This window comes from Bactrocera dorsalis, chromosome 5, assembly GCF_023373825.1.
Source record: "Bactrocera dorsalis isolate Fly_Bdor chromosome 5, ASM2337382v1, whole genome shotgun sequence".
In the NCBI taxonomy this organism is placed as follows: Eukaryota; Metazoa; Arthropoda; class Insecta; order Diptera; family Tephritidae; genus Bactrocera; species Bactrocera dorsalis.
This window is the reverse complement of record NC_064307.1, coordinates 65,344,631-65,358,459: the sequence shown is the minus strand read 5'-3', so window position 1 is coordinate 65,358,459 and position 13,829 is coordinate 65,344,631. Positions and strand designations below refer to the sequence as shown.

Here is a 13,829-nt window from a genome sequence, read left to right as displayed (position 1 = left end):
AACTGTATGAGCTCCACGACGACAAGAATACAGTTAAGCGCATAATAATCCAACAAATGCGCTGACTGGATCATGTCGTGCGTATTGAAGATGATGCTTCAGTGAAAAGCTCCTTCGATGCCTGATCCATTGGTGGACAACGGAAGGAAGGAGGTCCACGCATTCAAAGGAGGGACCAAGTACACAGCGATCTAACTGCACTTGAGATATTTGGGTTACTGAGGTATAGACTGCTTAATAAAGTCTTTGGAGCCGTCCGCGTAAGCGCTGAATATTCAAAAAGATGGAACCGCGAACTGTATGAGCTCCACGACGACAGTAAAAAGCTTCTTCGGTTCGAGACCCATCGAAGCAAGGACGTCCAAGCATTCAAAGGAAAGACCACGTGTATAGCAATCTGACTACATTTGAGATATTCGGGTTACAGAAGTATAGACTGCTTAATAAAGTCTTTGGAACCGACCACGTGAGAGATGAATATTCAAAACGATGAAAACGCGAACTGTAGCTTTATGAATGCGCTAGCTGCGTCACATCGTTCGTGTGGAAGGTGATTTTCCAGTGAAAAGCTTCTTCGATTCGGTACCCCTGGGTGCACAACTGAAACAAGGGTACCGACGCATTCAATAGAAAAAGCGACCTGTATGCACTTGGGATGTGAAACTGATTTAACCGCGCTGAAGATAGAGACCTAGTTTTGTATTCTTGGCCCAGACTGACTCGGGATTGTGGTGCCAAATAAGACGAAGCAGCATACCTTTTTCAGAGTTGGTCTTTTTGAGAGCTTTTACGTGATTTATACACAGTTTGTTTTGAGCTTTGAGTTCAGCGAATAAGAGACAGCGGCTACGATGGCTTGTTCATGTCGTCCGAATGGATGAAAACATTCCAGCTTTGAGACAATTCGACTCAGTACCCGCCGGGGAAGAAGAGGAAGGCCTCCACTCCGTTGGAAAGACCAGGTGGAGAAGGACCTAGCCAAACTTGAAAACTCCAAGCAGTGAACAGGAAAAATTAAACGCTGTTGTAAACTCGTCTTTAACCCCGTAAGCGTTGTCTACGCCAATAAGAAGAAGAAGCACGTCGCACATTTAGTGAATGGTAGCAAAACGAGATGGCCGATCCAGACTTTCACAAGAAAATGTTGTTCAGCGGCGAAGTTCACTTTTCAAGTTAATAAACAACAGTCAATGGGAGCCGCTAGAGGCTCTTAAATTGTAGGCTTTCTGTGCCTGAATTGGTGGAATTTGACGTGGACGACCTTCGGTTCCAACCGGATGACGCCATATGTCATACAGACAACGAAATAATCAATTTATTGAAGGAAACTTTTGGTGAGCGCATTATCTGCCGTCGTGGGTTTCCAAGATCGTGCGATTTAACACCGCTGGACTTTGTTTTTTATTTTTTGGAAGGTTATGTGAAGACGCTAATCAACGCAGTTAAAACCGAGACGACTGAGGTCTTAGAAGAGAATACTCGGCTCTCCTCTCGCCTTTAATTCTTTCAAGCCGACCGCGTGGGTCATTTGTCAGAAAAGATTTTTAAAACCCTTTGCCAAAGTCTTAAATTTACAATAAAGCTAAAGTATTGGCCATTACAATAGTTTATATTAATTAAATAGTATTCTTGAAAACCACATATCTAAAAAAAAACACCCTTTATATAAATTATTTGAAATGTCTTCCTGTATACAGGGTATTTCAGTTCGATACCGCTAAAACCCAGTAAATTGTTTGGGCGTTTTGCAGACTGACAGGCGGACAGACCGATTTGATGGGAATAATTTAATTTTTCCTTTCTGATATTTACAGCAACAAAATTATATTACCGCTTCATATGCAGTGAAGAGATAGACACGGTAAATCATTACGGAATCACAATTAAGCAATTAAGCAACATATGCACTCATTTGAGGGCTTTCACGAATGAGCTACTGAAAAACAATATATACCCGTACAAACATGATTGATGAAGACCACAACTCATAAATGCACATATATATGTATGTTTGTTGTGCCCATATAGATATATGTAGAAGACTATTTTCAATTTTCTATTATAAACCACTGTCTGCGTAAATTGCTGTATAATAAAATAGACCAGCTGTCGCGTTGCGCCTCGCTCGCGCGGCAGCAGTTGATAAATTTCGAATATTTTGGATCAATATGTATGTATGTAAGCGGAATAAGTATGTAAATGGAATTTACGTAAACACATAGTGGTCTTCATTTGAATAAATATGTATTTGTACATATATGTGAAGGACTGTGCGGTTTTTAATTTGTTTATTTTTAACTATTTGTGAATTGATGGCTTACGCGACCATAAAATTATTTGGAAGAAAATCTTGCATTCACTTTATCTACTTCTTATGGCCTGAACTGGCTATATTAAGTTTGACAGGAAGTTTGTAACAGCCAGAAGGAAATGTTGGAGATCGTATAAAATATTTCTATAAATGATCAGCTTGACAAGTTTAGCCGATTTAGCCATATCCGGCTGTTTGTTCATGCTTCTGTCTGCATACCGAACGTTCCAAATAAAGTACTTGTATGAAAAACTATTTTATTTGAAAATATATCTTTACGAAATTTAGCATGCATTATTTCTTAAAGCAATGATATGATCTGCGTAGAAATTATTTAGATCGGACTACTATAGCGTATAGCTGTCATACAAACTGATCAACCGAAATCCAGTTCTTGTATGGAGAACTTTTTTATTTAACGAGATATGTTTACGAAATTTGGCATGGATAATTTTTTGAAACAATTATATAATCGCCGAAAAAATTATTCAGATCGGACTACTATAGCATATAGCTGTCATATAAACTGATCGCTCGAAAACTAGTCCTTGTAAGGAAAACTTTTTTATTTAACGAGATATGTTTACGAAATTTGACATGCATTATTTCTTAAAGTAAAGATATAATCTCTGAAGAAATTATTTAGATCGGTATAGCATAGCATATAGCTGCCATACAAACTGATCAACCGAAAACCCGTCCTTGTATGGAAAACTTTTTTATTTGACGAGATTTTTTTACAAAATTTTTCACGGATTATTTCTTAAAGCAATGACATAATCTCTGAAAAAATTATTCAGATCGGAGTACTATATCATATAGCTGTCATATAAACTGATCAACCGAAATCCCGTCCTTGTATGAAAAACTTTTTTATTTGATAAGATATCTTCACAAAATTTGACATGGATTATTTCTAAAAGCAACAATAAAAGTTCCAAAGAAATTATTCAGATCGGTCTACTATAGCGTATAGCTACCATACAAACTAACCGATCGAAATCAAGTTCCTGTAAGAAATATTTTCCATTTGTGCAGCTTTTATTATTTTTATTGCTCTTCTCTGCATCAAAATTTATAAAAACTTCTTATAAGCCTGCTTCCTCTCTAACCATTTCAATTTAGGTCAGCAAATAATATACTCGCTTTGAACTTTCTACTTAGCCTGATCAGTTGTATGCTGCACTGCAGAGGATGTTTGTATTTGCGGATGTGCGACAACGATAACGAATTGCTTTCATCTACATATGCATGTACATATATGTATGTGATGATGGTGACTCGAGCGTCATCGTACTATGTATATGTATGAACATATGTGTGAATGTGAACATGTCACTTTAGTCAAATATCAAATGCATGCCTTTCGATACACACTAATTTGGGTATTTACTGGGATGCAAAACTCATTGTTAACGTTTTTTCTCTTTTACCCTGCGATGAATGTCTAGTCGTGGATCGTATCTCAACTAAAATGCGGTATTTTGGCGATTTCGCATTACGTTGTTGTTGAATTAAAAATACAGAAAAAAGATACAAAATAAATAGCAATAATTAATTATTGTCAACATGAAAATAAAATAGTATAACAGTGTGGCGCTGAGACATTACTAGGTGTTTAGCCGATTTTGATTTTCTACTTTTTGTATTATATGTACATATGTATGTAGTTTGGGCTACTCTGACAAATGAGGAATAACTTCAATGACCTACCAACGGCTTACGATATATGAAAGTATGTCTTTGCCTGCTATTGATTCGGAAACTCAAGCAGTAAACGTGCTGAGTTACAACAATCATAAATGATATAATGATAATTTATAAGACTTCCAAAAACAGTACTAAGTACAACACAGTGGCGGACCCAGAGTTTCCTTCCAACATATTTTCAATATTCCTAAATTTTTCTGAATGTGAATGAAGAGCTCCAATTTTTTTGTAGGGAGGAGTACATTTTGACGCCCAAAAACACCCTTCACATATGCAATATTTATTGTGATATTTGGATCGTGATCCAAATTGAGAATGCTTTTCTAATTATAGTACGCCTGTATATCAAAAATGGGTTGAATCGGATCAATAATTTTTTACTAAAGTCATGTCGGTGGTATAGAACTTTACCTGGACAAAGCGTGACTCCTAATTTTTAGGAGTTATATACAAAATGTGCTAAATATTCAATATTGATCACGTGATCCAGAATCCGTAATTCCCATTTCAAAATATTGGGTTGTCAAAAAAGTCTTGCGGTATTTTCGCTATTTAAACTTCTTGTAATATGGATTGCCGGCCAAGAATATTGCATACTGAACGTTCAATATATATCGCGATCATTCAACATCGCGATGAGAATTATTTTGTGATATGAATCGGGATCTATCTCCACACTATACTAAACGTTCAATAAATATCGCTACCAACATTATCTTATGATATAGATCGCGATCTATCAATATTTAATGATTAACATCCAAAATCGCGTTCATTAATATTTTGTGGTATGGATTGCGATCCATCAATATTGCATACCAAACGTCTAATAAATATCCTAATTAAGTTATTTTGTCATGTGGATCGTGATCCATCAATATGGTATGATAAACATTCGCAATCCATCTCTATTGCATACAAAACGTTCAACAAATATATCGATCAAGATTATTTTATCCATCAATATAGCATATGGATCGCGATCCAGCAATATTGCATACTTAATCTTCAATAAATATTGCGATCAGCATTATTTTGTGACATGGATCGCGATTTATAAATAATGATGATAAACTTTCAATATCGCGATCAGGATCTGCAATAAATGTAGCTATCAGCATTATTTTGTGATATGGATCGCGATCCATCTCTCTTGCATGATAAACATTCAACATCGCGATCCGTCAATACATGTATATTACAAGTAAATCTACAATATATATCGCGATCGGAATTATTTCGTGCTATCGATCGCGATCCATCTCTATTACATACTAAATATTCAATAAATATTCCAATCAGAATTTTTGTTGATATTAGTTCTGTGTAAGTTCAAATCAGTCTTTATTAATAAAACCCAGTTTTTGTTTACCTTCAAAACGTCACTTTGACTGGACATTTCGATGGGCGGACGAATTGTGGTTATTTGGCCACAGCACGACATTTTGCAGCTGTACAATTGAGACTCACGCTCTTTCTCTCACACTTAAACTACTTTGTGAAAACACTCACGAAGGAATCGTAATAAATTATTTGCTATTTCGTTTATTTATTTACTGAATCACTTATGTGTTTTGATAAAAATAAATAAACTCTGCACTTTTTCAATTAACTCTTCGGACGCGCAACTGCACTTAAGCAGAAAAAATAATAAAAATTTAAGTTTATTGAAAAAAGCGTACAAGCACTCTGCATTAATTCTATTCTCTATTTTTATTTTTATTTATTCGGCGAGCATTATAGATTTCAAAGATCACATGAAAGTAAACATATTAAAGACATCAGCACCTAGAACACATAATTTTTTTATTAATCGTTTACACTTTTCGCGCCTCGCATTAAAGCAGCAAGTTATGCGCCACGAGCAATAAACGGATTTCACAAAAATTATTTACGAATTTACTAAAAATCGTTTTGTAGATTTTTTTAATTAAAAAAATTTAATCTAAATAAAGATTTCTTTTCATGTTGCCTTTAGAGACTTTATACAGAATTATATGACTTCAGGCATTCCTTTACAAACTGCCAGAATAACAATGAGTTTGTTATAAAATTTTTTTGAAATTATTTTTTTTTTAACTTTTTTTAATTTTTTTTTTGTATTTTTTTAAATTTTTATTTTATTTTTTTTTTAATTTTTTTTTTTTAGAATTTTTTTTAGATATTCTTTTCTTCAATTTTTTTTTAATATTTTTTTAATTTTTTTTTTTATTTTTTTTATGAACAACAATGAATTTTAAACTCAACAAAGCTCCTTGCGAAGCAACAAAAATGTTTTTAATGTTTTTTACATTTTTTACGTTTTTCGCCCAATTTCATTTGTTCATTATTATTTTTACACTTTTGCAAATTTCGCTTCTATTAAAAAGTAAAATCTAATACATTTTCACACTTCGCTTATATGCACGTCATCTTCGTATTTACACATACACACAAATAAGTGGGTGTCTATATTTAAAATAGACAACATTTGATTGTTCATTACACGTGTCACACAGCAAGCTGCTTGAGACACAGGGCGCAGGAAATTGACTCACAAACACGACGAGTTTTTTATAGTTGAAGCATATATTCACCGATTTTGAATTATTGATGAATTATTGTTTGCAATTAAGTCGAAAAACGCAAAAACTGTAATTGATCTCAGGTCCAGCATACATACACATGTACATACATACATACATACGGCTTTGAAAAATAAAACATATTTGAAATCTTCTCAAACATTTGACACCACAAGGCTAAAGTCATGGCAAACACATCCGAAGTTCCCCAAACGTACAAACGCTGATACCGAAATGTCAGCAAACTTGCTTTCCGCCGAAACGGTTTGCATTAGAGCGCAGACAATAGCGTAGGTGTGGCTGTCAAAGCATTTGCGGAACACCTTGAATTCGGTCAAATAACAGTACATAAGTACAAGTGGACGCGGTTGATCGCGATTTTTATTGACAGATTATTGGTTGTAAGTTTGTTGTATTTGGTTAGAACTTTTGGAATCCACCGGGCATATTAAAAAAGCCTCGAGACATAAAACACCGTTATACCCCAAAATAAGCATACAATCATTATGAATGCTGCAATTACACGTTTGTCACACAACAACAGACTTACGCACAACTAAAAATGTATGTACTAGGGTGGCTCAAAAAAGTTTTTTTTTTCGTTTGTACTCTGAAAAAATAGGTTCTTAGACACATCTATGAAAATATCTCCAAGTGGATCGCGATCTATCAATATTACATACTAAATCTACAATAAATATCGCGATCAGACTTATTTTGTAGTATGGAAATCCCGATTAAACGTATAGTAGACACAACGCAGCTGCAAAATATTCATATCTCGTTCGCAACTACTTGAAAAAATATCTCGTTTTATAAATTTTGTAGAAAATTATTGAATGCTTCTACAAAATGGTCTCTTACGATTTTTACCTAAATCTAACCGTTTAAAAGTTAGTAGCATTTTAAGTTTGATTTTTTTTAAGCCAATTTTTTTCTTAAGAATTTTATAACTCAATGGAAGAAGGCATTTGAAATTGCAAAATTTACAGATTTGAAGGTTTACTAAAAATGGTTTCTTACAAAGCGCAAAAAAAAATATTCGAATTTTTTTTTCCCACCCTAATACACATAATCGCAATATTCATATTTTTTTTACCCACCCTAATACATTAAACCGTTTGAAATGGCAAAACTCACAGTTTCGTAGATATTTACTAAAACTTAATTTTTACAAAGGGGAAAAAAATATATTAATATTTTTTTTACCCACCCTAATACATAAAATCATTTAAAATTGCAAAACTCACAGTTTCGTTGGAAGTTTATTAAAATTTATTTCTTACAAAAAAAAAACAATATATTCATATATTTCTTTTTACCCACCCTAATACACATCTATCTATATAAGTATATTGCTAGCTGCGTTAGTGAAAATTGTGAATTTCTTATTAGTCACCTGAATACTTGAAATGCCAATTTTCAGCACCGTTTGCGTTGTGTCAAAAATATGCTCAAGCAAATATTGTGAAAAGCGAATTGGACAAAAGCGAATGCTGCTGCACACATTCAAAACGCTATTAATGTGGTGTGTCTTTAAAGAGTTTGCTCATTCGTAATGTGGTGTCTTTTGAGACTTTTCTCATTCATATATCACCAAGTATTAAGCATTTATGCGCTTGTCTCTCTCCTTTTTAATACATCATATGATCAGTAAGCTTTTTAATTACGTTTTTTCGGTTTATTTTTAATATGAATATGCTATATGCATACATTAGGGTCTCTGTTATTTCCTAAAGTTGCTTTTTTTGCAAAGATCACTTGAAATTTTCATTTTCACGCTAAAAAAGGATCCAACGTGAGCAAGCTCTGTATATAAACCTTGCTTAATTTTTTTTAAACATATTTTATATGAGATGTTTGGTTCCTTTGCAATAAAGTTCTTATTCCCAAAGCAAGTAATTCTACAACTTTAAAAAAGTATATTCTAATACATTTTTTACAAAATTAATGATTTTTCCATACAAACATTCCTTTAAAAGTAATACGCGCTAAGCTATGCATCAAATGTATTGTCGTATGCATATAGTACAACATGTCGTATAAGCAACACAAAACCTGTAAATCACTGGTATGAATGCTCAAGTTATTTGGTATATGGCTTTAACAGCGTATAACTTTTAAAGAAATTTATTTATGAAAAGAAATTTTAACAATTGTTTTTTTACAATTTTTTTCTAAATCTCATTTAATCCACGTTAAGTTTCGTGAAGATATCTCGTCAAATAGAAACGATTTTCACACTTGAACTTTATTTTGATCGTTCAATTTGTATGGCAGCTATAAGCTATAGTTACTCGATCTGAACAATTTCTTCGGATATAGTAGCGTTATTTACGATAGTTATCTGTGCGAAATTTTGTTAAGATATCTTGTCAAATAAGAAAGTTTTCCATACAAGAACTTAGTTTGAACCCTTCAGTTTGTATGGCAGCTATATGATATAGTAATCTGATCTAAAAAATTTATACGTTGATTATAGGATTGCCTTACATAATAGTCTTTGTTAAAATTTCAGCAAGATATCTCTCCAAATAAAAGAGATTTCCATACAAGAACACTATTTTAAATATTCAGTTTGTATGGCAGCTATATGCTAAAGTGATCCAATCTGAAAAATTTTTTCAGATATTTTAGCACTGCATTTTAAAATAAACTGCGCGAAATTTCATGTAGATATCTTGTCAAATAAAAAAGTTCGCCATACAAAAACTTAAGTAGGATCGTTCAGTTTATATGGCTGCTATAAGCTATAGTGATTTGATATCGGTGATTTCGACAAATGAACAGCTGCTTGAAGAGAAAATAACGTGTGCAAAATTTCAGCTCGATATTCCTAAACCTGAGAGTCTATTTCACTTAAAATAAAACTAGTTCGGAAAATAACGAACACCCTAATATCCTATGCATAGACGCAAGCAGACATATGTCACCATTTTATTATTTTTTTTTTTGCAAAATATTTAACTTCTAGATAGAAATCGAAAGGATATATGTATATATATATGTGTAAGTATGTATATATATGCATATGTACCCTTTGTATATAATTTGCAGCTACGGGATATCTTTAATTTTTTTATAATAATAATGCTACATGTTGGTGACAAAAAACCTCAATGCAAAATTATACAAAAATGTATTACACAAATGCACATAATTACATACAACCATATTTATGAATGTAAGTATATAATATATGAAACGAAAAAAGAACTAAAAGGCGCTGTGTGTGCAGCATTGACTCGCTTGGCTTATTTTATAAAATTAACAATAAACATTGTAATTGCCTAAACAATATTTTCGTTGTATAAACCACAAGTTCATTGCATATGTATGCATGTATGTTGTTGCTACACTCATTTTCAATTCATAAATTCACAAGTATTCGAACATTTGTGCACAAGCCTTAATGCCATGTGGGAAAATCAACTAGTTCGAAATAAATTTACTACTAGCATTAAATGACTAGTCAGCTGAATAACTGATATTTTGTGTCGGCGGTGTTTCCCCCGGAAGTGCGAAGCTCTCGAAGGGTCCCAGACTACATTTATTTTATTTTATATCCGTCTCAATGCTGAGGAAAAAGTCTACTACATAGAGGAACATTTTCTCGCTTTTGTGAAATGTCATGAAAAACCCGGCAAAGCTCATTAGGAAAACATTGAAAAATTCAACATTCCTTTGGAACGTTGCTGTGGACAGTGTTGCAATAATTGTAGTAACATGAACTCGTCAAATCGTTGATGAAATTTCGATATATACATATGTGCCTTTTGATGGCCTCCATAGGGTTTGAAATCCATCAGTAAATCAATGAAAGAAACTTGGTTCATCAAGCGTTCAATACCGCAATGGAAACAGGGAATTAGAAGATAAAAATTGCAGTAAGGAATTCAAAAGGTATCGTTCTCATTTCTATGGCAGTTCCATGATATAAAAAAAGATGAAGACACAGTTCTTAAAGACTTGAACGAAGGGTTTTTTCATAACAAATATTTGAAAAAAAATTGCTAAATTTTCACTGAAATTTTGTTTTTTTTTTTTTGTTAAAATGCTTGACAAATATACAATTTTCAGTTTTTTTCCTGCGTCAAAGTTTTAAGGTTTTAACTAAAACACGTATTTTTTCACTTTGGATGTTACTGTAAGGAGTTATTCTGTCAACATGGGCACATCTTTTTTCCGAGGGGTCACTGAAAATGTTGTTGCAATGGCCGAGTATAGAATATTTTTTTTCCAAAAATTTCGGAATTTCTTTGTTAGTAGTGTATGTATGTAACAATAAAAAATTCTAATAAAATATTTCATTTTTTATATGAGAAAATTGTTAAAAAAAATGCAGTTTTAACCCCTTAACGTCTGTGAAACAATGCTTTCCGACTACCAGGATGTCATAAAAAATATTATTACTGGCGTTGAGTCTAGGATCTATGCTTATGACCCGGTAACAGAAAGGCAAAGGTAAGCCGAAGCCAAAAACCATGTCAAAGCAGTTCAAAAGTCAAGGTTATATTAACAGTGTTCTTCGATTAACAAGGTGTGGTGCACTCCGAATTACGTCTGACCAGACAAACTGTCAACAATAAATACTATTTGATTATTATACGTCATTTGAGCGAAGCTATTCATAAAGGAGACCGGAGTTATGGGCCGACAATGCGTGATTCTTGCACCACGATAATGCACCACGATAATGCACCGTCAAAACCGGGATCGGAACAACAGCGATTTCGAAAAGATATTAAGAATTTTTGTCTTCAGCAAAGCCACTATTTTGTCGTTCTGCCAGACTATACAAGCACCGCAACCACTAAACACTTAAATACCGTTATTATTACTCGGGAAACAGTTAGTGTACGAAATTTGCTAATAAACCCACTAAAAGGTTGAAACTATACAGTTTTTAGTTTATATGAAAGACATGTTTCGGTCCCCAGTTCTTTGGCGGTACCACTTAATGCGCCTATGTATGTATGTACGAATGTGTATGCGCTGCACCAACTCATTCAGCATAGGGAAGCCACTTTAATTGCCTCAACAACTGCACTTATCTCAGCATTTATATTATTTCTATTTTCAAACGCAAATAAATTATTATATTGTATATATATATATATTCAATCTCATTTGCTTATTTGTAAGTATAATTATTCGCGCATTGTTGTACAAATACACGAGCATTTTCGTGCCACTTTTACGCACAGTATAACATTTACGTAATAGACAAAGCACGATGTCACTGTTTTTCAATTAATATTCAAATCGAATAAATTGTACACATTTTTACTTAAATAATATATTTGTATTTACGTCGCAACGATTGACACCACCGGCCACAAATATGTAGTTTAGACGATTTATTATTAAACTTTAATCGCTTTACAAGCGAGTGCACGATTTTAGAAATACCGACGCAAAGTTTGACTGCAAACTAAATTTTTTAAAAACTGCTTTAACTCAACATCTGCATTTTCGAACAATCGAACAGTCTTTTTCGCTTGGGAATCGCGACATTTATTCGCAAGAAGCAAGCTATGCCCACATAATGTTCGGGCATCGTGTGAGAGCAAGCACAAGTGACCAGAGCATAGTTGTCGTGCAATTTTTTTGGTACGATGCGCTGTTTCGGCCGACTTTCGAAATATGTATAGTATATGTAGAGAATGTACAAAGAAAATAATTTCGTATATTATCGTTAATATTCGTGGCGGCGCTCTTTAGTGGTCTCACGCGATCAGCATTTTTCGAAGCACATGATGCGGACAACAAGCTTGTGAGCGGCGGCGTTGAGTGGGCAGTGATGCTTGCAGGTGGTTTGGTATGTGGTAGGCTGCTGAGTGATTGGCACTCTGTTTATATCGATTATTGGACATGTGGTATTCTATAGTTCATTGTGCGAGTATAGATGTGAATTCCAATATTTGAATATCATACAAAAAAGCGTTAATTTCATATGTTAAGATCATAACATTGCCTTGGAGAATAATGTATACCATATCGTTCAGTTTGTATGACAACTATATGCTATAGTGATCCGAATTAAACGATTTCTTCACAGATTGTCCAGTTATATTAGATAATAATTCATGCCAACTTTACTGGAAAGATCTCTTCAAATAAAAAATATTTCCATACAAGAACTGCATTTTGATCGTTCAGTTTATATGACAGCTATATGTTATAGTGATCCGATCTGAATAATTTTTTCGGAGATCATAACATTGCCTTGGAGAATAATGTATACCAAAACTCGTGAAGATATCTCTTAATATAAGAAAATTTTTCACAGAAGGACTAGAATTTGATCGTTCAGTTTGTATGACAACTATATTGATCTATAGTGATCCGAATTAAACGATTTCTTCACAGATTGTCCAGTTATATTATATAATAATTCATGCCAAATTTACTGAAAAGATCTCTTCAAATAAAAAAAAATTCCATACAAGGACTGCATTTTGATCGATCAGTTTGTATGGCAGCTATATGCTATAGTGATCCGATATGAGCAATTTCTTCGGAGATTATAACATTGCCTTAGAGAATAGTACATGCCAAATTTTATGAAGATATATGGTCAACAAAAAATTTTTCTATACAAGAACTTGATTCTGATCGTTCAGTTTGTATGGCAGCTATAAGCTATAGTAGTCCGATATCGGTAGTTCTGACATATGAGCAGCTTCCTGGGGAGAAAGGGGCATGTGCAGAATCTTAGAACCATATCTCTAAAAATGAGGGATTAGTTTGCGTATACACAGAGAGACAAATGTGGCAGAATGTGATGTGATTTGAAAGTCATAAGTTGACCTCACGGGAAGTTAGCTGCTAGCTAACTCTATATAAGAAAGACAAACACTGTGCCTGACCAGTGCTTGGCTGACTGTCGCGCCGCGATGTGATGTGATTTGAAAGCCAAAAGGTAAATTCGCGCGAAGCTGGCTACCAGTTGCCTCTATATAAGCAAAGCAATCACCGTGCCTGGCCAGCGCTTGGGTGACTATCGCGCCGCGATGTGATGTGATTTGAAAGCCACAAGGTAAATTCGCGCGAAGCTGGCTGCCAGTTGCCTCTATATAAGCAAAGCAGGCACCGTGCCTAGTCAGTGCTTAGCTGACTGTCGCGCTGCGATGTGATATGATGTGAAAGTCACGAGGTAAATTCGCGCGAAACTGGCAACCAGTTGCCTCTCTATAAGCAAAGCAGTCACCGTGCCTGGCCAGCGCTTGGCTGACTGTCGC

At 34.1% G+C, this 13,829-nt stretch overlaps 1 long non-coding RNA gene across 3 annotated transcripts; it reads right to left on the bottom strand.

The window, feature by feature from the left end:
- Positions 1-3,186: 3,186 nt before the first annotated feature.
- LOC125778723 (uncharacterized) lies at positions 3,187-12,516 on the bottom strand. 3 transcript variants are annotated; one of them, XR_007422881.1, is made up of 3 exons: positions 11,899-12,516; positions 5,394-6,652; positions 3,187-3,780 (listed from the first exon to the last, which is right to left on the bottom strand). It is a non-coding gene; the product is annotated as an uncharacterized LOC125778723 (long non-coding RNA). The 3 variants fall into 3 exon arrangements; XR_007422882.1 differs by having other exon boundaries at positions 3,188-3,780; positions 5,394-6,379; positions 11,899-12,512; XR_007422880.1 differs by having other exon boundaries at positions 3,201-3,780; positions 5,394-5,809; positions 11,899-12,487.
- Positions 12,517-13,829: the final 1,313 nt, after the last annotated feature.